Source organism: Nilaparvata lugens, chromosome 4 (assembly GCF_014356525.2).
Source record: "Nilaparvata lugens isolate BPH chromosome 4, ASM1435652v1, whole genome shotgun sequence".
Classification (NCBI taxonomy): Eukaryota; Metazoa; Arthropoda; class Insecta; order Hemiptera; family Delphacidae; genus Nilaparvata; species Nilaparvata lugens.
Window position 1 is genome coordinate 22,062,217 of NC_052507.1, and position 22,678 is coordinate 22,084,894.

The following is a 22,678-nucleotide window of genomic DNA, read 5'->3' on the forward strand; positions in this document are numbered from 1 at the left end:
GATGAGGCAATACATCAAATAACCATTATCGATAAATATGTGAAGTTCTTAAGTAGTTCTTGAAGTAGCTTAAAAAACATGAAAAACAGTAGGATCAACTTAGTGATTTCCTTCCTACAAACGCGACGATAATTCAAGATTGCATTATGGGCAGAAATGATTAGTGTGTAATACAACAAGAATCATATATTCTCATCAACATTTTACTTTTGACAGACCCAATTTTTGAGATTCCTCAAGAACTCCTCAATTTTTCCCTGCTTACAGACAAACCTCCACACAGGGAGTATATTCATTATATTATTGCTACACTATTTTTTTGTAAATATGCTTTTTGATGGATGAATAAATTTGAATTTGGATTCGAATTTGGTGAATATCAATTGAGTCTACTAGTGCCTCTTAAATCCGCTTTGGATTAGCAACAAAAGTTACAGGTTATGGTAATTAATAAGCCTATGAGTTCGGCCTTATTAATTGAAGGTAGATGATGAAGCTTTCTATTAGCGATTAGCAAACTATTATGTCTGTTCGTGAAGCTGGTTGATTTAGATTTATTGCGAGAGTTAAAACTGTTTGTAATTCTCATTCAATGTAAAATACGGAATCATGTTTTCGAGTGAAAAACACATATTGACATTTGACTGTTCATTATCTAATATGGATGTTAACTTGAGTGAATAACTGAAGAAAAAATATTAACCCATACTAAATATTTATATCTCTTCGTCAATAATAAAATAGGCTCATACTTAATTCAATAAAGAGCTGAAAAATTGCTAAAATCTGAGAAAAAAATGACTTGAGAAATTTACAATTCAATAGTTCTTTACAAAATGCTAATTTATATTATTTCAATGTAAAATATAGTCATATCCTAGCCGTAGTTGGCTGAGCATTTTTCCTCCTTTCTCTCTTTTCATCACATCACTTCCCACCATGAAGCCTGTTTTGTTTGTATTTTTATTGGAAAATGTACTTTGTTTGTGTTGTTTCAGTATTTTGATTTTATTTGTGAATTTTGTGTTGAATGAAATGATCGATTAAAAATTAATTCAATTGATGGTGGAACGAGGAAGTAATAAATTAGGTCTGTATGAAGATTTGTCCTCCATTATAATCGTATGATTGAAATGCCTGATACTCAATTAGTCACTGACGGTTTGTAATGACAGAACATGCTCATTAGATTCAGGGTTCCAGGTGGTCAGAGCTATCGATTTTTGTCATAAATGACAGAAGGATGGTAGGAGGAGCAAAGCGATCACTGCAATCATCAAAGCGATTCATGAGAACATTTATTATAGTTGCGCTCTACTCTGGCGTTAGGTTTACATTCAACAATTAATAGAATACAACTTTTATTCTCGGATTCTTTCGTCCTCCGTGAGGATCAATTTTTCTGGTACAAACTGTCAACTCCGTAGTCAGTAGTCTTAGTAGAATATTCCTAGTTTCAATCTTAGTTTTAAGATTAAAAATTGAAAGGAATATCGTCATCATATTCCAGATTTGGTTACATCCAATTGATATCAACTCATATTAATTTGAGGACTGAACCGTATAATTATTATCAAAGGACTGAAGAAAACAACAGAATATACTCAGGGAAAGATTCGTCATTATTTGTTATACTCTTACTAGAAAACAAAGAATGTTCCTAGTAGACTATAATAATATTTTGTTTCAAGTTAGTATTGTTTTGCTTTTGGATTTGCTCTTCTATCATGTCAGGATGATTGCTATTGATTATGAATAAAGCTTTCCTTATCTATTATTAGATATCTCCTGCATATAATTCATAAAATATTATGAAGGTCTTACCTGATTTCTGATAAATTGAATCTTCAAGAAAAAAATAGAACGCATACAAGGTCTCTTTATCACATGAATAATTCAATATAGTGTAGTTCACAATGTTGACCAATTCTAGTGAGGAACAAAATACGAAAATTAAATTTGTTCTTGAACTTGTCACAAAGTGAATTTTTGTGACGGATGGAGAGCCGTCGTCTAGTGTAAAATTAGCGAATTTATTCTGTTTTAGAATAAGAATAGGGTCGACTTCCAGATATATCTTGTTGGACTTAGTAATGTATGCCCATCATCACCATCGTCGCCAACCCCTATAAATCATCAGCAACAGATTCATCATAACCAGAAATTTCCAGATCTTGTTTACCACTCTGAGCGTTCTCGTATTTTGTATTGCATTAGCAGCATCCGTATCATCAAAACGATAAGCGACTACCGAGTTGAGTCGGTATCATTCTTCTTGTAATTTCTGGTGAGAAATATTGTTTACCGGCCTGATTTAGTGTAGCAATTAGTATCATTGTCATCATTAGCTGCACCCTTAGCATCAGCACTAGTGGATTCAAACCCTGTCACATGACCAGTGGCGTGATCGTCTTTTCAGACTCCCATTGGTCGGCAATCTCTTTTCCCCCGGCCTCCTAATTTTCAGCGACCCGGTGCTGCTTCAAGAAGACCTGGGAGAGAGCAGTTGTTCGGTGAACGGGTTTGTGTACGGCTGCGTTCCGAGCGGCGCTCCTAATAGTGGTGTACTAGAGGGTTAATATTCTATTCTGTATTTTAGTGAATGGAATATTGTATGTCGAATTGCCGACTGTATTTGAAGGTGGATTTTCCTGGGGGATTCTCTGTCCTTGTAGGTTTCATTTAGGGCAGTTGTTCGGTGGTTGAGCGTGAGATCGGGTCGTGAATCTCCTCTCCTTACGACATTCCCGATACTAATTATTATTCTATTTTGTGTTAACATAGAATATTGTAGGTCGAGTTTCGAACAACTCGGAATTAGAACTCCCTTGTGGGTTTTTCTTTCTTGTCTGCTATTTATCTTAAATTCGTATCACTGGGGGTGAACACGTTATCCTTGGTTTGAAACCTGTAAGGGATCTCAAGTTTGTGCTACAAATAGTTGAGTGGGAAATTTAGCTAGGCTCTTATAGCGGATTATTTTTGAGGGCTTAATTCTTAAGTCCCGACTCTGTCGCTTCACGACGTTTAAGTTTAGTGCGAGAATTTGTTCGCTATTCTCCGTATTGGGTTCTGCAGTGATTCAGGTAACTGTATGTTAGGACTGGTCACTTGTGTGCATTTCCTCTTCTGTAATAAGGTAATCTCAGTTTTAAGGGGTGTATTTTCCTTATTAATTTTCATACTATAGAGTGGCCCTGTATTTTAAATTCGCTTAGCAGTTTCTGACTTGCTGTAATTCCAAGTAGGAAAAGCCCAATCCTTTTCCTAGAGAACTCAGGTGCAGCTTGAGCTCGTATTCGTCGAAGTTTCTAGACTGCGACATCCTTTCTCTTTCTCTCTCTTAACTTTCCCTATTCTATAATCCTTCTAGCTCTCAGGTACAGCTTGAGGACTTCCTCGCCGAAGTTTCTAGACTGCGGCATCCTTTCTCTTTCTCTCTCTTAACATTCCCAATTCTATAATCCTTCTAGCTCTCAGGTACATCTTGAGGACTTCCTCGCCGAAGTTTCTAGACTGCGGCATCCTTTCTCTTTCCCTCTCTTAACATTCCCTATTCTAGAATCCTTCTAGCTCTCAGGTACAGCTTGAGGACTTCCTTGTCGAAGTTTCTAGACTGCGGCATCCTTTCTCTTTCTCTCTCTTAACTTTCCCTATTCTATAATCCTTCTAGCTCTCAGCTACAGCTTGAGAACGTCCTTGTTGAAGTCACAGACTGCAACACTTCCTGCTCTCAGGTACAGCTTGAGAACATCCTTGTCGAAGTTCCCAGACTGCAACGCTTCCTGCTCTCAGGTACAGCTTGAGAACGTCCTTGTTGAAGTCACAGACTGCAACGCTTCCTGCTCTCAGGTACAGCTTGAGAACGTCCTTGTTGAAGTCACAGGCTGCAACGCTTCCTGCTCTCAGGTACAGCTTGAGGACGTCCTTGTTGAAGTCACAGACTGCAACGCTTCCTGCTCTCAGGTACAGCTTGAGAACGTCCTTGTTGAAGTCCCAGACTGCGACGCTTCCTGCTCTCAGGTACAGCTTGAGAACGTCCTTGTTGAAGTCACAGACTGCAACGCTTCCTGCTCTCAGGTACAGCTTGAGAACGTCCTTGTTGAAGTCACAGACTGCAACGCTTCCTGCTCTCAGGTACAGCTTGAGAACGTCCTTGTTGAAGTCACAGACTGCAACGCTTCCTGCTCTCAGGTACAGCTTGAGAACGTCCTTGTCGAAGTCCCAGACTGCGACGCTTCCTGCTCTCAGGTACAGCTTGAGAACGTCCTTGTTGAAGTCACAGACTGCAACGCTTCCTGCTCTCAGGTACAGCTTGAGAACGTCCTTGTTGAAGTCACAGACTGCAACGCTTCCTGCTCTCAGGTACAGCTTGAGAACGTCCTTGTTAAAGTCACAGACTGCAACGCTTCCTGCTCTCAGGTACAGCTTGAGAACGTCCTTGTCGAAGTCCCCAGACTGCGACGTCCTTTCTCTTTCTCTCTCAACTTTGCCTATTCTAAAATCCTTCTAGCTCTCAGGTACAGCTTGAGGATTCCCTTGCCGAAGTTCCTAGACTGCGGCATCCTCTCTCTTTCTCCCTCTTAATTTTTCCTACCCTGTTTAGCGCGAGACCTCAGTTCCAGACTAGAGATCGTCCCCGTCCGCGGTCCTCAGACCAGCGAGAGGTGTAGGAAACCTTATGTAGAGCAGGATCTCAGTCACAGATTAGAGATCGACCCAGTCGCGGTCCTCAGACCAGCGAGAAGCTTAGGAGAAACCTTGTAAACCCTTCCCTATCCTCTCATAATAGTCGACATACTGACTATTTATTTAAAAGCGTTTCGGACGATTGAGAGTGATTCCCATACCCTTAAGGGCAGTCACAGATTGGCCCTTAATAGCCGGCGCGCAGTCACCAGATTAGCGCGGAAATCCTGTTTAGCAGTTTCAGAATTGCTGAAAATCCTTTCGCAGCTGCAGGCTCGCGATTCAGAAATCCGACACCCGAAACCTCATCCTCTAAACTTCAATTATCATAAAATTGAAATAGATATACTATGTTTAGCTAGCAGGTCCAACCTGCTGAGAGCTAGAGCGCAATTCTCAGATTGCGGATTATTGAGCAGATATTTATTTGCTGTAGAGAATAATAATCTTATTATTGGTTCTCTGTTCCCTATACCCTATACCGTATACCTCATACCCTGCACCCTATTCTCTATAGCTTACACCCTATACCGGGCCTTATTTAACTACATCCTAAATACTACTAATAACTCCATAGTTCCGTCATACCTTTACCCAATAGCTCTCACCTTAAACCCCATAGAAAAACCACATCCCGGGCTTGCAGGTACAGCTTGCTCGCCGTCAATTCGCAGTTAGTTCAGATTGCGTACTACCTTTATAAAAAGAATTATTGGTAGGGATCTGATAGTCAGATCCGTCTCCTTGTATAGGTTTATCTTAAACTCCCTTAAAACCCAACCTATATTCCAAAGGCCGAGGGCCGAATCGGCCAGCAACGGCACGGACATACACTCTTCCCCTGAAATTAAAAATCTCGCGAAAGAAGCAGGGGGTAAAGAATCAGGATAGAGGGAGAAGTGTAGGTCCGGTAACTCCACCTGTCAGTACGGCTACTGACCCCGACCCATATCCGACTGTAGCTAGTCCGCGTTGTAGCAATACTTCGCAATTATTAGGAAACCTAGAGGGTGGAATAGGACATTCTAATAAACTTATCGCATTGAACTGTAACTAGTGTTCCGCTAATATGGCATTCGACTGAAATTATTATACTAATACTGAATTCAACCGGTATCTTCCTACTGGTATTCATTTCTTGTAGTGTGAGTAAAGTGAAAATTTATGACGGGGAGTCAGCAAAAATAGATTACTACGTCGTTCAAAATTACCAAGAGTAGTAAATAATATTGCTGTACCAGCTCAAAATTTACTCATTACCTTCGTGCTCGAGTAATATAGTTTTGGAAGTAGATTACAAGTAGACCTACTTCCATACATTTATCTAACGCTGATATAACAATGCATGTTTAAACTAATTGTATATTATATATTAATAAACTAACAATATAGTCTGGGCGCAAATGTCATGAAAAAGGCACTCCGTGGTCATTTTTGGGTAACAGCCGTGGAAGATGTCTCAATTTCTTCGTTAGTCTAGCATAATAAGGATCGAGATGATCGATCGTTAAGAAGTCAAAATCACAGGAAAACATATCGAAAAAAAGGCCGCCAAATTATTTAGGGTTTTGCTATATCGCTTGAAGATATTCAACCGTTTCTTTTAACGAAAATATTTTTAAAATCTTCCTCTACAAATTTTGTTCTATAAAATTTCCCTCTGAAACGCATATTTTATAAGTTATAACCATCAAAAGCCCAAAAAACAGTTTTTTCGAAATTTCTTTCCATCATAACTTTTTTCGTGCAAGGAAGAATAATTATTATTCATAAACTAATAACATCCATCAGAAATTCTCATTTCTCAATCTCTTTTAATTTATCTCTGTAGAAATTTCTTTCAAATAACTCATTTTCCAATAGATTTAATTCAAACTCATTTCGATAATCATTCTATTTGATTCAAAGGTCTCCTCACCTATTCGTGTATCTTCTAAGATGAACAAGAATATTGATCACTTGCTATGATCAGTTCTTTGTGAGTTGAAATGAATTTTCATCTGATAATCTTCTATTAGACTGTATTTGATATTCAATAATCGCAAATTCTCATCAATAACATTAACTTGAATGGAGATGTATTTATAATTATTGACAATGACTAGTACTGTGAAATGAAGTCTCTGATTTTTTTTCACTCACCCTCTCCTCCATTCTGCGAGAGTGTGTACAGTATTACTTTACCGGCTCACCCTGTATCCCGTGAGGAAACAAAGAAAGTTCATTTGCTGTCGCTGTGTGACTGAGCCTATCACTCTTTCAGTACAGAGGCGGCTTTCATGCACTCAGCCGCCTCAATTCGTGCCCCGTGAAGATTCGTGCGTATAAGTGACGACTGAGATATCTTTCAGGCTCTGAATAAAACGCTTTCCTCGTCAGCCACAAGTTATTGCCTTAAGACGGTGGAAAGACTGTATACCAAATGTAATGGACTCTGGGTGAGGGTGAGGCGAGTCCATGCCTATCCATCCATCTCACCGTCCAATGCATTATTCACTTCTCCTCGCCTGCCACTCCACTAGCTCCCAGCTACTGGCGCTCTCAACCCTCAACCCTCAACCTCCAACCGAAGAGTACCTTACAGCACCGCCACCAACTTCTTATCACCGTAATGCAAGTCAAATAGTAGCAGTCTGCCTTCATCATTTCCACTGTCTTTTCTCCTGTTCATTATTCTTCCTATTACTACTTGTTTTTCATCCTGTTATTTCTACTCTCCTTTCTTCTTGTTTCTTCTCCTTTATCCATTTTAACTTATTTCTACCCTTCTTCATCTTGATTCTTCTTCTCTATCCATTTTGACTCATTTCTACCCTTCTTCATCTTGTTTCTTCTCCACTATCCATTTTGACTTATTTCTACCCTTCTTTATCTTGATTCTTCTTCTCTATCTATTTTGACTTCAGAATCCCTTAACTCTTAATTCCTTCCACTATAATTTCTAATCTTCTTTTGCAGGTCATAGCATGTTCAAATTCATTTTTTATTCCTCTACTCTTCCTCTACTTCTTCCTTTCATCTATTCCTAGTTATTGGTCTTGATCATTTGTATGGTTTCTTCTCTCGTTTCTTATTCTTTTCATTCTTTTATCCATAAATTCACTCCTGAACTCCTATTTTTATATCTTCTTCTTCCTCCTCCACCTCCTACTCCTCCTCCTCCCCTCCTCCTTCTTCTTCTTCTCTTCTTCTTCTTCTTCTTCACCCCCGTTCTCCTCCCATTTTTTTCCTCCCAAATTATTCTCCCTAACATTCGACTTTCTAGCCTTGCTCATAATTATCTCCAGAATACTGTTCACAATTTCTACCAATATTTTCACTGTTGTTATTTCTCTTGTCATATTAGTCTTTTGCTGCTGTATTTGTTGGTAATTTTTCCTTCTGTTTTTCTACTCTCATTCGCTACCCCCCTCCCGTCTGTGTTCCTGTATCTTCAAATACGTACGATTTCTCCTGATATTTTAGTGTTAATATATCCCCAAATATAATAGACAGGAAATGACAAATACCGTACATCGGAAGTAGGACTCATCATACAAAAAAAATTGGTTAACCATAAATATTTAATTTTATCGCTACTATGATTTTGATAACACATTTATCCTAAATAACTTTAAATACGTACGATTTCTCCTGATATGTTAGTGTTAATATATCCCCAAATATAATTGACAGGAAATAATAAATAGCGTTCATCGGAAGTAGGATTCATCAGTCAAATAATAAAATTTGTTAATTATAAATATTTAATCTTATCGCTACTATGATTTTGATAACACATTTTCTCATAACTGTAATAATTCCTGGATTGATCATATAATAACACTAGCGTCAGCTAATGGATGAATAACGTTCAATGTCTAATATTGAAGAGGTTGTGTATGATTTGATTTGGTAATTTAAGACAATAGAGAAGTTTTAAAAATACTCCTATCATAGACATGAGATAATGTACATTCATTCTTCCTTCATATATTCTGAATTCATTCAAACTTGTCATACAAAAGTAGAATAAATTGCTCAGAAGGAACTCCAATCAACTTCAAATGACTCCTTAAAGCTACCTTGTACTGAAAACTTGCCACCACAAGCAGGATCTCGTATTTTTTCCAGCTGTAGCGACGAACGCTTTTGCCCTGCCTATTAAATCGCTTCACCGTACATCCCTGTAATAAACAACAACCATATATAATAACAGCCTGCCTTGGAAAGGGGTTGACCTCATCCTATAAGAGTTTCCCTAAGGCGTGTCTTGATTTTATTACAGCTTAGCTGATAACTGTATTAACTCTCCTCAGAGACAAAATATGAATTCATTATTAGTTTGGGTCTCCTCTTCTTGGTAGGTTGTAGCCTACCTGAGCTGAAGCGTACAAAAACCGTCTCTATCACATACTTCATTACATGAGAATTCATGCCAGACATAGGGAGAATCAGACTTTGAATTACAAACATTATTATTATGTTTGAAATACTACACTGGGCAGTATATGTAAATGTGTTTTAAATACACGTATGAGTGAATAAATGAATAAATATTCTGTTTATCCATTATTCATCTCCTATTTATTATAATCTTTGAGTGAAACATCATTCGCATACTCAGAGCCTTCTAAAATATCTTGTTCCATTAACAGACAATATTCACAAACCAAAATCTCATACCATCACAGATTTTAAATGAAGCAAATGCAACAAGCAACCAAAAATTTCCGACCAGCAGCGACTGTCAACAGTGAGCAAGTGATCCCTAGGGTAGGAATTAATCCGATTGTATGTGCATAGAGAGAGGAGAAAGAGGGAAGTGAGAAGGTGTGTTGGAGAGAATATTGGATAAAAAGGGAGAGAAGAGCGAGAGACTCTGATGAACGGACGTGGACAGACGCAAACGCAGTTTAGTGTTGCGATACCGCTGAGACAAGCTTGTAGCTGATGCAAGGACTAGTTGTAAGTCAATTTGGCTGGGATTGTGTAGATAGGAGGCAGACAAATGCGATTAAACAGGCGATGCCATCCAGTTGCCAGTTCTCGAGTTCTAGCTTGCTTGTTGCTTTTCCGCCACTTGCAGCCGTCCTCTGAAACGTCTTTGTCTCGTTTTCGGCTGCGTCGCCGCTGCTGCCTCAATCTTCAATATCATTTTCATCATCCTCGTCTTTATTATTATCATCACCAGCAGCATCATCATCAACCTCATCATCAGCAACATCATCTTAAGCTACATCATCATCACCAACATCAACATTATAATTCATAAGGAACATCATCAGCAAAATCATAAGCGTCATCACCATAACCAACATCATCGACTTCATGATCAGAGCGGCAAGCAATAATTACAGTTGAATCAAATTATGAACGTAACGCCTGCTGTGCTAAAGTTGGGCTCCGTGCGCCGAATATTATGCTTGCGAAGGACCAGCGTGATAATCTAAGAGGGTAGTCAAGTTACTGGTGCGTAGGGGAAGCGAGGGTAGCGTTACTTCTCCACAACTTGAAAATTATTTCCATTCATACTGAAGATGAATATCGTCTTGAAGATGTTTTAAAGTAGTTTTACAAGTATAGAAGTTGATCTTATGTGATCAATGTTATTTTGACCAAGGATGAATTGTAGCTTATTAAGCTCGAAGCATATGAACTATGAGATATAAATTTTCTTTTGCAAAAACACAACTTCATGTACTTGACCTACTGGATAATTGGGTTCAGACAATAATGTTCGAATATTATCGATGATTCTCACTATCTGATGCTGTAACTGTCAGTAACTAAATTAGGTTGGTGTTTAATGTGTCGGCTCTCGGAAAGAGAGATTTCCCTTTTATCGAATCATTCGAGTATCAAAGTATTGACAAGAATTTTGAATGTTAGAATTTGAGTCTCTTGGGAGAGAATAGGAATAATTTTGTTTGAGAGATGACGTAGAAGTGAGCAAATGTAATAACAAAGTAGTATAAAAGGGTTGGTTTGAAAAATGTAGTACTATAGCGATCGGGTGTTGATGAAGTAGAGCTGTTCACTGTTAACAGTGACATGAAATTTAGTGAAGAGTGAGGAGTTGCTGCTGCAGAGGTGTATCCATCAAGTAATGGAAAGAATGAACCACCGCTAGGAACCAAGCAGAGCATGGTTTTACAGGGCTTGAGCTTATTGAAGCTCTTCCATTATGTCGCTTCTACTTATCCCCGGCAGAAATCTCAGAATATTCTACCAGAAATATCAGAATATTCCTAGCAGACGCAAGCTATTGTTCGGATCTCTGTTCTTTATATTTCTGTCGACCTGCCTGGGAAACGTTCACGTTTTCTCCCTTTCCCACACTCCTTATCATCCAACCGCTTTTCAAATACCTCTCATCTTCTGCCCGAGTTCAGGATTACACTTTTGTTCCGTTCCTTAAATCTTTCTACTCTCGCTGATCTTAAAATGTTCACACATTCAAACCTCAAGAGTTGAATGTAGGATTGTGTGATCATCCAGCTGTGAACAATTTTGAGGGCATCTGCTTTGCGATTTGATCTGAGCTTGAATCTCGGTGGAAGAAACCCTTATAAATATAGGAAGAAATCGAATTAAGTTCCTTCAAATATTATGATGAAAGACTTGAACTCACTCCATTCGATTTGAAACAAATCATCAAACTATCTGAGAATACTTGAAACAACGAGGTATCCAGAATAGAATCATCATTGTTACATGTAGACACATTATTGTATCTATTATTGAAGCAAATTGTTAAAATTGTGTTTGTTAAGCAACAAAATTATATGTAAGTCCGTATTAATCATTAGGGTGGCTGAAATGCAGATAAAAGTTATTTTATTGAAAATACTATATCAATTACTGAATAACGAATTGTGATGATGGAGTGTGTGGATTTTCCAAATTTTATAAGTGAATAGAGAATAAAGATGTAATAAATATATATAAGTCCTGTTATTATGTAGCACAAATTCAACTTTAGATGAAAAAATAATTCCCTTGCATATATTTTCACAAGTTTTGAAGTGTTTGTTATTATTATTAATCAGAAAATAAGATATAACATTTCATCTTATCCGTGATAAAATTCTGTAATCGGTGTTCTTCACAGAAACAGATAATTCATAAGATCTTACCTTGTACTCAACTATAAATTGCTGGTGACTTGTAATTATAACTGACAGTGACTGTGGTGAGTAGTGAACTCTTTGTCAGCCCCATTCATCAAAAGATTTGCCTGACCAAGTAGCCTAACAAGTAATTCTGAATACCAGAGGGACGTGGGCGATGAATTGGGGTGAAATTGAAGCAGAAGAGAGCAGATAAAGCGAAAGAGAGAACCGTAGCAAAGGAAGAGTTGCTTTGGGGCGCTGTAAAAGTGGTCTGACGTCGGCAAATGTCGAAGCCAAATCCTTCTTTTTCCTTGTAGGGAAAACGGAGAGTAGAGAAAGAAAGAAGAATAAAATAGCTGACCGAACAATGAATAGAAGAGTGCGCTGCGCTGGCTCACTCACTGCAACAATGCGAAATTTCAGCAATCATCTCCGATCCGACCTTTGTGTTATTTGTGGAGTGCGGACGCATTTGAGTGCCGCATGTCCGGCCGGCTACTTAGTCGATCACCGTTCACCGCTCTTGCCTCCATTTGCAAAATTGGAACATCTATCGGGAAAATACCGTTGGTGATCATATCAGTCTTGAAAAATATATCCACTCACCCCAAGTTTACACATCGCATAATATCATAATATTTGTCAACTGTCAATTATGTAAATTACCAAAAAATAGAGTAGAGAAATAAGAGGTATTTTTTTATTTTATTTTATTTATCCAGAGTATCCAGCATTGTAGACAAAAAAGTAGACTCACCTGTTTGTGAGATAGCTGTGTAGATTGATCATAACAGTGAGCAGTAAATTAATATTCATTTATAATTTGAGACCAATAACTAATGAGTAAATTGAAATTAGTGATCAATATCATACATCTAGGACTAATCAGTGGACTAGTGGACATAATATTTTCATGAATGTATAGTAAAGCATCAATTAATTCTTGGGAGAATGTGGTGGAATTGAAAAGAATTTTGGTTCAATTATGATATATGAATTGAATATGGTTGAGAAATATCACTCATACTGAACTTAAAATATTTTTTATACAAAAATACGATACATTTGTATTCACTATTTCGCTCTTGTTCCTTCTCAATATGACAGACTGTGCGGATACATTCATGATATTCAATTAAAAGCTCACTGATTTCAGTCGTATTCCTCCAATTTACTTTTCGGACGTCGAATTTGGATGAGACTTCTAGATTCTGATTCTTACTGTTAATGACTTTTGTTCATTCTGATTTTAGTCGCATATGTCCTATGCGGTAGCAAGTCTACAATATAGGAGTCTACAACATTAGGAGACATTTTGATTGATCGATGAGACCCGCCCAATTTTTTTTTGAAGACCAATTCAGTAGTTAATACGGGCTAAACCAGTCAATCGAAGCAACATTATGGAAGACCCAATGGAACACTTCTTAATTTTGTTACAGATCACAAGTTGTATTTCTGAGATCTTCAAGTTTATTCGTTGATACTGTACCCTTCAATCGAGTTGTCAATAATGAGAGCATTCACACTTTTTGTAGACACACGATCCGGCAAGTAGTAAAACTTCAAGAGTTCTTATCACGAAATGTTGGTAACTGGTTCATCCGCAAGCTCTCGAAGCTCCTGCGAACTGTGAGTGCCTTTAATTTAGACTCAAGCAATCACAACTCGGCAGAAACAGTGCGTTTCCACGATTGACTTTCAAAAGGGATATGAGCATTGAGAAGCATATGTGAGGAGTTGCCTCTACGATCCACCACCAAATCTACTCTGCCTCTTCCTCTTCCTTCCTTTTCTCTTCTTCCTTCTTCCTCTCCTCCATCCACTCTTCTCCTTCTCCCACTGAAGGAATTTGATTTCCTGTTGCCATGGTTACAACGCCATATTTGGAGAAGATGGGAAATCAACTCGTCGCCAGCTAGACTATCTTTCAATTGAATATTGTAGAAACGATATTATTATTGACATTTGATTTACTACTAAGTTTCACAACATCAACGATGCTCCACATCCATGACGGCTGACCCCAATTCACTGTTCACACACTTTCGAAGGGCAATTGATAGTATTGGTCTATCCATTTTAGAGTTTCATTGAGATTGTATTCTTGTGTTTTTTTATCTATTATTCCATCAATCTATTATTTTTTCTTAAAGTTGTTCATTATAAAGATCTATTACCACGAGCCATGAGTACAACTTACAACTCATCACATATTGGTGAAATACAATTGAACTCATACTCCAATAATAATTGAAAAATTCAACTATAAAGTTGGATTCCCATCAGATCCAACCCAACTCGTAATCATACTCGCTCTGCTGGGCTGAGTGGGAATAGTCCTATTAGAGCATGGGATGATTTTTTCACTGGAATGGTCACTGGTCCATTGGATTGAATCCAATTCTCATAATTGATTTCGTGGTAATTTTGATCTATCACAGAAGAGCCTGGAAATACGTTACGTATTTTTTGGGGCTTGCTAATAACAAGAGACGTCTTTCCAAACCATGGAAAACCTACCCAATTCACAAACCTTCCACAAAAATTCCCCAGTCTCTTTCTCTGTGTCCAAATGTTTGCAACAAGCATTCTTTCCTCACACATTATCGAATGCATTCGACATACTTTTGTCGGAAGTGGAAAGTTACTATTTCAGGCTGAATTTGAAGAGTCATTAGTCAAACTTATTGTGCAGCCCTCGTCACAGCCTCCACTCAAACACTGACGTCGAAACTCAGTTTACAAGGAGTCATATTTCAATGTCGCGGTGGGCCAGAAGTGAGTTGGTCGTCGTCATCGTCTCTAGGAGGTATCAATTACAGCACTCAGTACTCATGTACTCCCTCCTCGAAGCTCACTCTCTCCTCAAAGCTCACCTTCTCCTTCACATGCTACCTCCTTGCTGGGGCACCGGGGTCTGTGTGGTGCACCAACACCATTCTCGTCATGTTTTCGTTGCTTGGTCGGCCACCACTAGCCTTCGCCATTGAAATTAATCATTTTTTTACACAGAAAGCTGACAGGCGACCATTAACTTCCATTCGCTCAGCTGTAATGCCGGATCGTGCCCTTCTAATAATGCATCTCGCCTCGCTTCTTTTTCAAAACTCACTCTTGGGTCACAGGTTGCTTCAAGGTTAAAGAATTCTTGCTTCCATGTCAAACTCGTAATTGTGGTTCATCATAACATGTTGATGGTTTACTGCTTACACAATAGTATGAGATCGTCTTAGACTCGAACTTGATCACATCTCGTGAATATTTTGATTAATACAGAGAATGTGATTGGTGATAAATAACTCAATCATCTCAAACTTGACCACTGACTTCACAATATAATAAGCAACACTGTAGGAATCAGTGTTGATGTTTGTCCTCTTTAGCTCCATAGATGTTTTCGTATTTTTATTCAGTTTTGAAAATTATGTGAGGCAAATACCGTTCATTATTTAAAAACATTGTTTAGTCAAGTTTGAAAGTGATTTTGAGGTCTCTGCAGCATATCAGTCGATATGTTGGCAACAGGGTAACTGAAGGTTATTCAAATAATGTCTTTGAGCGATCATTAGAAAACCAGTGACTTGAGATAGCTCTACAGAACGAACTAGCAGGGGTTTGAAACAGGTGATTGAGTACTTTATTTATGTAGATTACAATATATACTGGCTTATACACTTATATACAATAGCTTACAATACAGCAAAATTATAGATGGATTTACATAATATAGACTAAGAAAATAATTATTGAACTGTATATGATATGAAAAAGCAATTTGTAATATAATAACTATAGATAATTATATTGTTATGCATCTACATAAATTGGCGGAGCTTTGGACATATCAATGTCTATTCTTCGGAAAGAATATTAAAAATATCCTTCCCACTAACTCTCTACCAAAACGTTAATTTCATTGATTAAACTAAGCATTTATTCATGAATGGAAATATTGTAAAAGTTCTAATTAATATGAATATTTAAGAGAAAAAAACAGAAAAATAATAAAGTAAATTAATTATAAAGGTAGATTAGATCAAATTATTGATTAATAAAATGGAGTAGGCTGAAAGTAGATCAGGGTAATCAACTTTCAGTGATATACAGCAGTATGCAGTGGGTAATAATTAAAATAACATAAGGGAATAAAATATAAATAAGAAATACAATATAAATATAAATACAATAAAATGAGGGAGGTGGCTTGTGATCTCCTCACGAGAGGTGATATATATAATCAATGCACTAATAACTCTTTAAATTTATGATTGCAAGATACCCATTTTTTCTCAGAAATTCGTTCTTTCATCTCCCTGTGGTTGATGGAATATTTTTCGAGCGTCCTTATTTCCCCTCAGTTTCACCGATTATTTGCTTCTCTGAAACGACAATAGCTCTCCTTTCTTTTTCTTATTACTATTCCATTCTTATCTCTTTTTTAATTTATCAAGCATATCGAATCCAATCTCTCAACTACAAGGAGTCTACTAGAAGACAACCACAAGACTTTCCACTAGTTTTCAATTGAAATAGTTATATCGTTATCAACATGAGCAACACCTTTAAAATGTATCCATGCTCATATTATTTAGTATTTCATTAATATACCAATATTTGCTCACTTTGTTTCAGATTGCTCAAACTCCAATAAATAGCTGTGTAGTGCTGATAATGCTTGTGTAACAAGGGGGGGGGGCGTTTGAATTTGAGTTATGCCTGCTGCGAACAGAAGCAAGTTTGTAATAATAGCGCTTGGAGCGAGAGCGCTTTGAATGCTCTGCTACTGCAAGGTAGCAGCGTATTGACTTCTAAACTTTGATCGTCACCACCTTGTTAGTCAGCTCATTTCCTTCCAAATTCGCTCTGATAACTCTGCTTTCAATAATCCAAATATTGTAGATTGATTGAATGAATTTCATCAACTAGACTTGCGCGTAGTTATGAATTAGCGTGATACTGATGATTTTGAGGAACCGATTCATTTTTAGTTTTTCATGTTTTAATGTAGAGCTTGAAATCCTGAAGTTCAATCATGACATTGGATGTGACACTAGATCATGTTCACTGCAAACAATTTTTGCTAGTTCAAGGGCGGTAATTGAAAAAGTAATACAATAATCATTCTATTATTGTTAAAAATTAGTATTGTCCATTTTCAGTTTCTCACCTCAGCCACAGCCTTGAGACATATTAAGGCTGTTCGGAACACTTTTTTTAATTATTTAAATTTGATAATCTTCTACAATATTATTGTTAAGATCATTATAAGAGTGAGAAAAAGTGGCAACTGAAATTTTTAAGTGATCTAATAAGCGAGTTATGATATGTTGAAGTGCTAACTTTCCAGATTCCGTTTCCTTTCCAGATCATAAACGGTTTCGACTATATTGTTAGAACTTCTGTTAAAAATTCAAAAAATGTATCTTTCCAAACTAAAACATTTCATCCCCCATATCGTACATAAATAAAAAAGTAACATTTTTTGTAAATACAATAACTTGTTTATTCTGACATTAATCGCGAAAAACGCATATTAGAACAAAGCCAATGATATACTGAATTTATTAAAAAAAAAACTCCAATGGAAAATTCGAAACCGTCTATGATCTGGAAAGAAAACGGAGTTTAGCACTTCTACAACTCGCTTATTAGACCACTTAAAAATTTCAGTTGCTACTTTTTCTCACTTTTATAATGATCTTAACAATTATATTGAAAAAGATTATCCAATTTAAATAAAAATGAAGCGGTGTACCGAATAGCCTTAAAAATTACATGCCCATCGAGTTGACAACTGCACTGTGTAATGTGTACTGTGTAAACGTCATGTGTGACCTTGTCCTTTCTAGGACGGACATTATTCGACGTGGCTATGGTCCTACTATACCATGAGGAATTTGTTGAAACTGCAGAAATTATGAAATTTTGATAAAATTTAACGATGAAGTTATCGCATACATATTTGTTCATTTATTTATTACAAGAACAGGGAAGACTGCAAGAATTAAGCCCAAAACAGTCTTCTGTACTATTTACAATCATATCAAGCAAGTTATTATGAAAAAATAAGAAATACAGTACATGCAATTTGCAAAATGCATAAGAATATTAATGAGTACAGTATAAGAAAAGAGTAATTGAGAGTGTAAATTAAGTATAAAAAATAAATACAGCATGATGATAAGAAGTTATAAAAAGAATATAATTGAGGATAGAAAAACAGGTTTAATGGTTGAGGTGAACTAAATACAATCAATACAACTATATTATGCAAATATGGATAAAATATTTATCATTGTTTAATCTATGAGTAAGTTTTACTAAAAGGCGTTTTACCTTTGCAGTATAACAGAAATCAAAAATTTTGTAAGGCCGGCCCCAGTTTTGGATAAGGTTTTATGCTTATAGTGGTTTTTTATGATCCATGCAAGTAAGGTTATATTTCTTCGGGGATTCAATATGAAAGTATATCGTAGTGGTGACATCTACAGTCACAAGAGCTTGGAACTCTTCACCAAATCAGCATGTATCACCATAAACTGAGTAATTTAAAATTTATTCAATTAGACAAGTCTCATTGAACAACTTATAATAGATTTATTTTGCATGTGATCTACTCGGGCTTTCCATTGAAATTTGTAGGACCTCTCCGAACTCTTTCTTCGAAATAGGTGTTGCAAGTGTTCATTCATTGTCGAGTAAGAACTACGTGTGATGAAGGTTTAATGAGTAACCATAGTAACCCAAGGAGGCATCAACAGCAGCAGTATCTGTGAGCTGCTTAACAACTGACGACGACGTCGACATATTATCGATTTCGGCCCTCACTGTGATGATGTAGTTGTAGATGATGCCAGCAGCAATCAGATGATGCTCTTCTGATTACCGACCACCGGCAAAGTCACGAGCAACTCTACAGGCTTCCCTACTTCCCTACTTTTCACCAATCATTATCACTGCCTGTTCCATCATCTTGCCACTCATAAGCAAGACTAGCTGTTTTCTCTCGCTCTTTCCAATTTTCCGCCAGCTTTTTGTCTGCTTTCGACATTCCTCTCCTACTCTACATACTCTTCATTTGCTCTCAATATAAACTTTCAAACTATTTTCAATTTCAAAATATTATAATGCCAAAGTTGAAAGCTCATCCATATAATTGTCAATTGAAGAGAACATTTTTGATTACAGTTTTTTTTCAACTTTCCAAGGCAAAAAGGCAAATAACATCATGCCTAATAACGTCAAATTGGAAGTGGTTGCGCTTGAGAACGACACAGATACTCGCATGTGGGGAATAAATGCGATGGAAATGAAGTTTCTGCATACAATTATGGTGTTGAAAAACAAGGATACAATTACGAAGGTGGAAATAATGAAGGAGGTTGCTATGAGGATGGAAATAAAAGAGTTTCAGCGTACAATTATGCAGGAGGAAACCAAGGATACAATTATGACAATAACAATAATGACTGGGATGTGAATGAATAAGTAAATGAATGGTTTAATTGGGATGTGAATGAATAAGTAAATGAATGGTTAAATTGGGATGTGAATGAATAAGTAAATGGAAGGTTAAATTGGGATGTGAATGAATAAGTAAATGAATGGTTAAATTGGGATGTGAATGAATAAGTAAATGAATGGTTAAATTGGTTCAATTTTTACTTATTTATTCACTTCAATGCGGAGTATCAGATGAGCAATCGTAATTCATTTATTCTATTCATCTACTATGTCCGATAGATATCTGTCTGGGGATAGATATCTGATGGGAAATACTGAGCAGTATAATTTGGTTAAACGGTAAATCACACGGTTCCTGCTAAGAGTTACGAAACCTTTCTGCACAACATTTCAGAAATGCTTTCTTTTTCTGGGACATAAATTTTCGAAATATTCTTCATGAAGAATATCATGAAGTAGATCATTATTTGAATTAAAGATTCAAGAGATAGTCTCTTCATAATAATGGATGATGGAATGATTTGTTAGTGTGTGCATTTTGTTCTAAACTGATGTAAACAATAAAACTTGATTTGATTTGATGTCAGAAAGCAACTGGCTCAAAGTTCATAAAGAGTCTCACCAAATCTTTTCCCTATTCATACAATCAGAGACGTTTATCAAACTTTTCCAATCAGTGAGATTGGTATCAATCTGAATCCGAAAACTATATTCAAATGTATGTACATAGACTACACTAGATCAATACTTAAAAATATCAAGATTGTAGTATCAAGTTTGATTTGTCTGCTGAATCAATATTTTTTATTGTTGATAGTGCCCACATAAGAATTTTGCTTGTATGTGGGTAATGGAATGAGATCGTGCTGATTGATGAGATCATCATTTGCATTGAATTTGTACAATGGTTAGAAAAACTAGAAAATTGAAATAATACAAGTAGATCAGTAGTCCATTGTGATTTTATTCTCCGACGAATTTATTCGTATCCTTACTAATGAAGAAATCATTATAATAAATTGGGAAGAGACATCGCTCTTCCAGCTTAACTCTGCTTAGAAGCTTCCACCCGTCAAGAAAAATGAAGACTCTTGAATTAGGACTGATACGAGACCCTACCCAATGGGCTTCGGCCTCTCAAATGATCCTACTCTATTTCGACCGATCTCGGTGACATTACTCTCCCGCGTTCCTAACCCATTCCTAAATACTCTTCAACTCTTCCACGCTATCAAGCTAACTCTAACATGAGCGAACAGCCCCTCTGTCTCTCCAGCAGTTCCAGAAGTTTTCTGTGTAGAATTTTGTCCAAGAGAACTGATTCATTTGAATTAGTGTTTTAATCACAGTAATAACGAAGAGTTTTTAAAAACATTAATGCATTTATATTATAACGATTTGCAATATTCTCTATTCATTAATACGAAAAGGATGAGAAATTTTTCCCATTATCTGACTGATACCCGGATTTATATATTCGAATGGATATACTAGATTATATACACATTGATTGAATACAGAATATACCTGGTTGGCTTCTCTCTTTGTTAGGCTATTAATAGTTTCAACACACCATGATCTATTTTGGAAACATTGATAATTGAATAAATAAAGAAAATATTAATGAATAAGCTGTTAATTATTTCAAAATACAATTTCAATAAAAAGTGAACATTTATTTTTATCTCTCTAGCTATTAGTTATTTGAGGGATTCAAAGTGAGTTCAAAGCTCAAATTGAAGAAAATCCTAAACGAGTTGTAACTGTGGATTATGATCTTCTATTATTATGATTAACGTGGAAAAGGAGATACGTGGAAGGGAGTATCGTTCCTCTAATCAGCTAGCGGCATCTAATCAGCAGATTCGAATTGATCAGACCAATCATTGATCAGACCAATGAAGATGCGGCTCTTGAACCGATAAAGCGATTTGTGAGAGTCGCGAGTTCACGCGTGCGTCTGTTTGCTAGAACAAATAGCGCGGGCAGCGTGTGTACGTTCACTGACACAGAGTCACCCTATTAAAGGGGCATTCTTCGTAATAGCATGCATGTGACAGCTCGTATTTGGTGAGTGAGTGAGGGACTTCACAGTCCACTTTTGGTGGCAATCGAATTCACACAAACCTGTGATGAGGGATGATCAAGGGGAGAGGAGTTGTGAACAAGCGAATTGTGGTCATCGACACACCGCTCTCTATGTGCCTCGCATCGCGTTGCAAAAACGCGTTGTCTCTGTTCTAATCACGTGTATTCAGCAGTAGCTGTTATCCAGCCTTCGACAATTTCCAATCAGAACAGGCATTCACTCTCTATTCCAATTCCTTGGACCGTAGATTTCCAGGAAGTAGTTGTTTGGAGCATGAGATGAATTGATTGTTCTGTGTTATCGATGTAAAATGGGATAATATTGTCTGAGACGTACTTGTACAGGAATTTTAAATTATTGAAAAGGTTTTGCCACAAATTCATCCTATTTTTTCTCTCCATTCCTAGAGAATAATTTTTGTAACCAAGTACAATTTGAACTCAATTCTTTGTTGTATTTAATCAATACAATTTAGCTCTCAAGCAACATTGTACAATAGTAATGTTATAGAATGGCTCCTGTTAAAACTTGAACATTAAATTCTATTACTTGAAAATTTGGATTTTGGGCCATGCCTTTTGTTATTTCCCGGTCATATCTATATGATTTATCAATCCACAAATAAATGAATAGAAAAAACTGTATGTATTTCAGTAGGAGCCATTGTATTTTTTGTTTCCAATAAATAGATTCCCATGAATCACATCTCTTGTTCAAAAGTTAATTATACAATAATTACAATCTGTGAAATAGAAAATCGTAGAACTTTTGATATGAATATTGATATGAAACTCACTCACCCTGTGCTTTCAGTCGAGTAGATGAGCTGCTGGGACAATCAGTTGAGTTGCTTTGCCACCCTCTTGAAGGATGTTGGGTCGGGGTGCTCTCAGCTGCCTCTCACTGTCTCACTGACCAATCACCCGCTGCCGATTTCCAACCACCAAACATGCCTGTCTGTCAACAAATTGCAAAACAATACATTTTTTATCGATCTGATCCGTACAATATCGAAAATAAAGCTAGTCTGAACCATATACAGCGCAAAGTGCCGCTTGGTTTGTTCAAAATCTCTGTCCCTAATATTGTATCTCCACTACTATTATAATTATATCCTTATTATTTTGCGCAGTTCTTCTAGTATGTCAAATATGCAACTACTATTATTTTTTCCTCCTCCACACTCCACTTCTATCAAAGAAGAGTTTTATAATGATTACCGTTTTTGATATCTCACTGTTCAAGAAGAGTTTCATATTGATTACCGTTTTTGATATCTCACTGTTTGAGAAGAGTTTTATAATAATTACCGTTTTTGATATCTCACCATATGAAAATC

The 22,678-nt window shown here is 36.7% G+C and overlaps 1 protein-coding gene across 6 annotated transcripts in view; it reads right to left on the minus strand.

Moving 5' to 3' along the window:
- The window catches only part of LOC111057994 (synaptic vesicular amine transporter), a 106,522-nt gene that overhangs the window by 49,080 nt on the left and 34,764 nt on the right, over positions 1-22,678 (minus strand). For 5 of the 6 annotated variants that reach the window (XM_039426957.1, XM_039426955.1, XM_039426953.1 and 2 more), the window contains exon 2: positions 22,140-22,296. The gene's annotated coding sequence lies outside the window, so the exon portion shown is untranslated. Of the gene's footprint in view, positions 1-1,824; positions 1,966-22,139; positions 22,297-22,678 lie in introns of those variants that run through there. The other variant, XM_039426956.1, reaches the window with a different exon arrangement.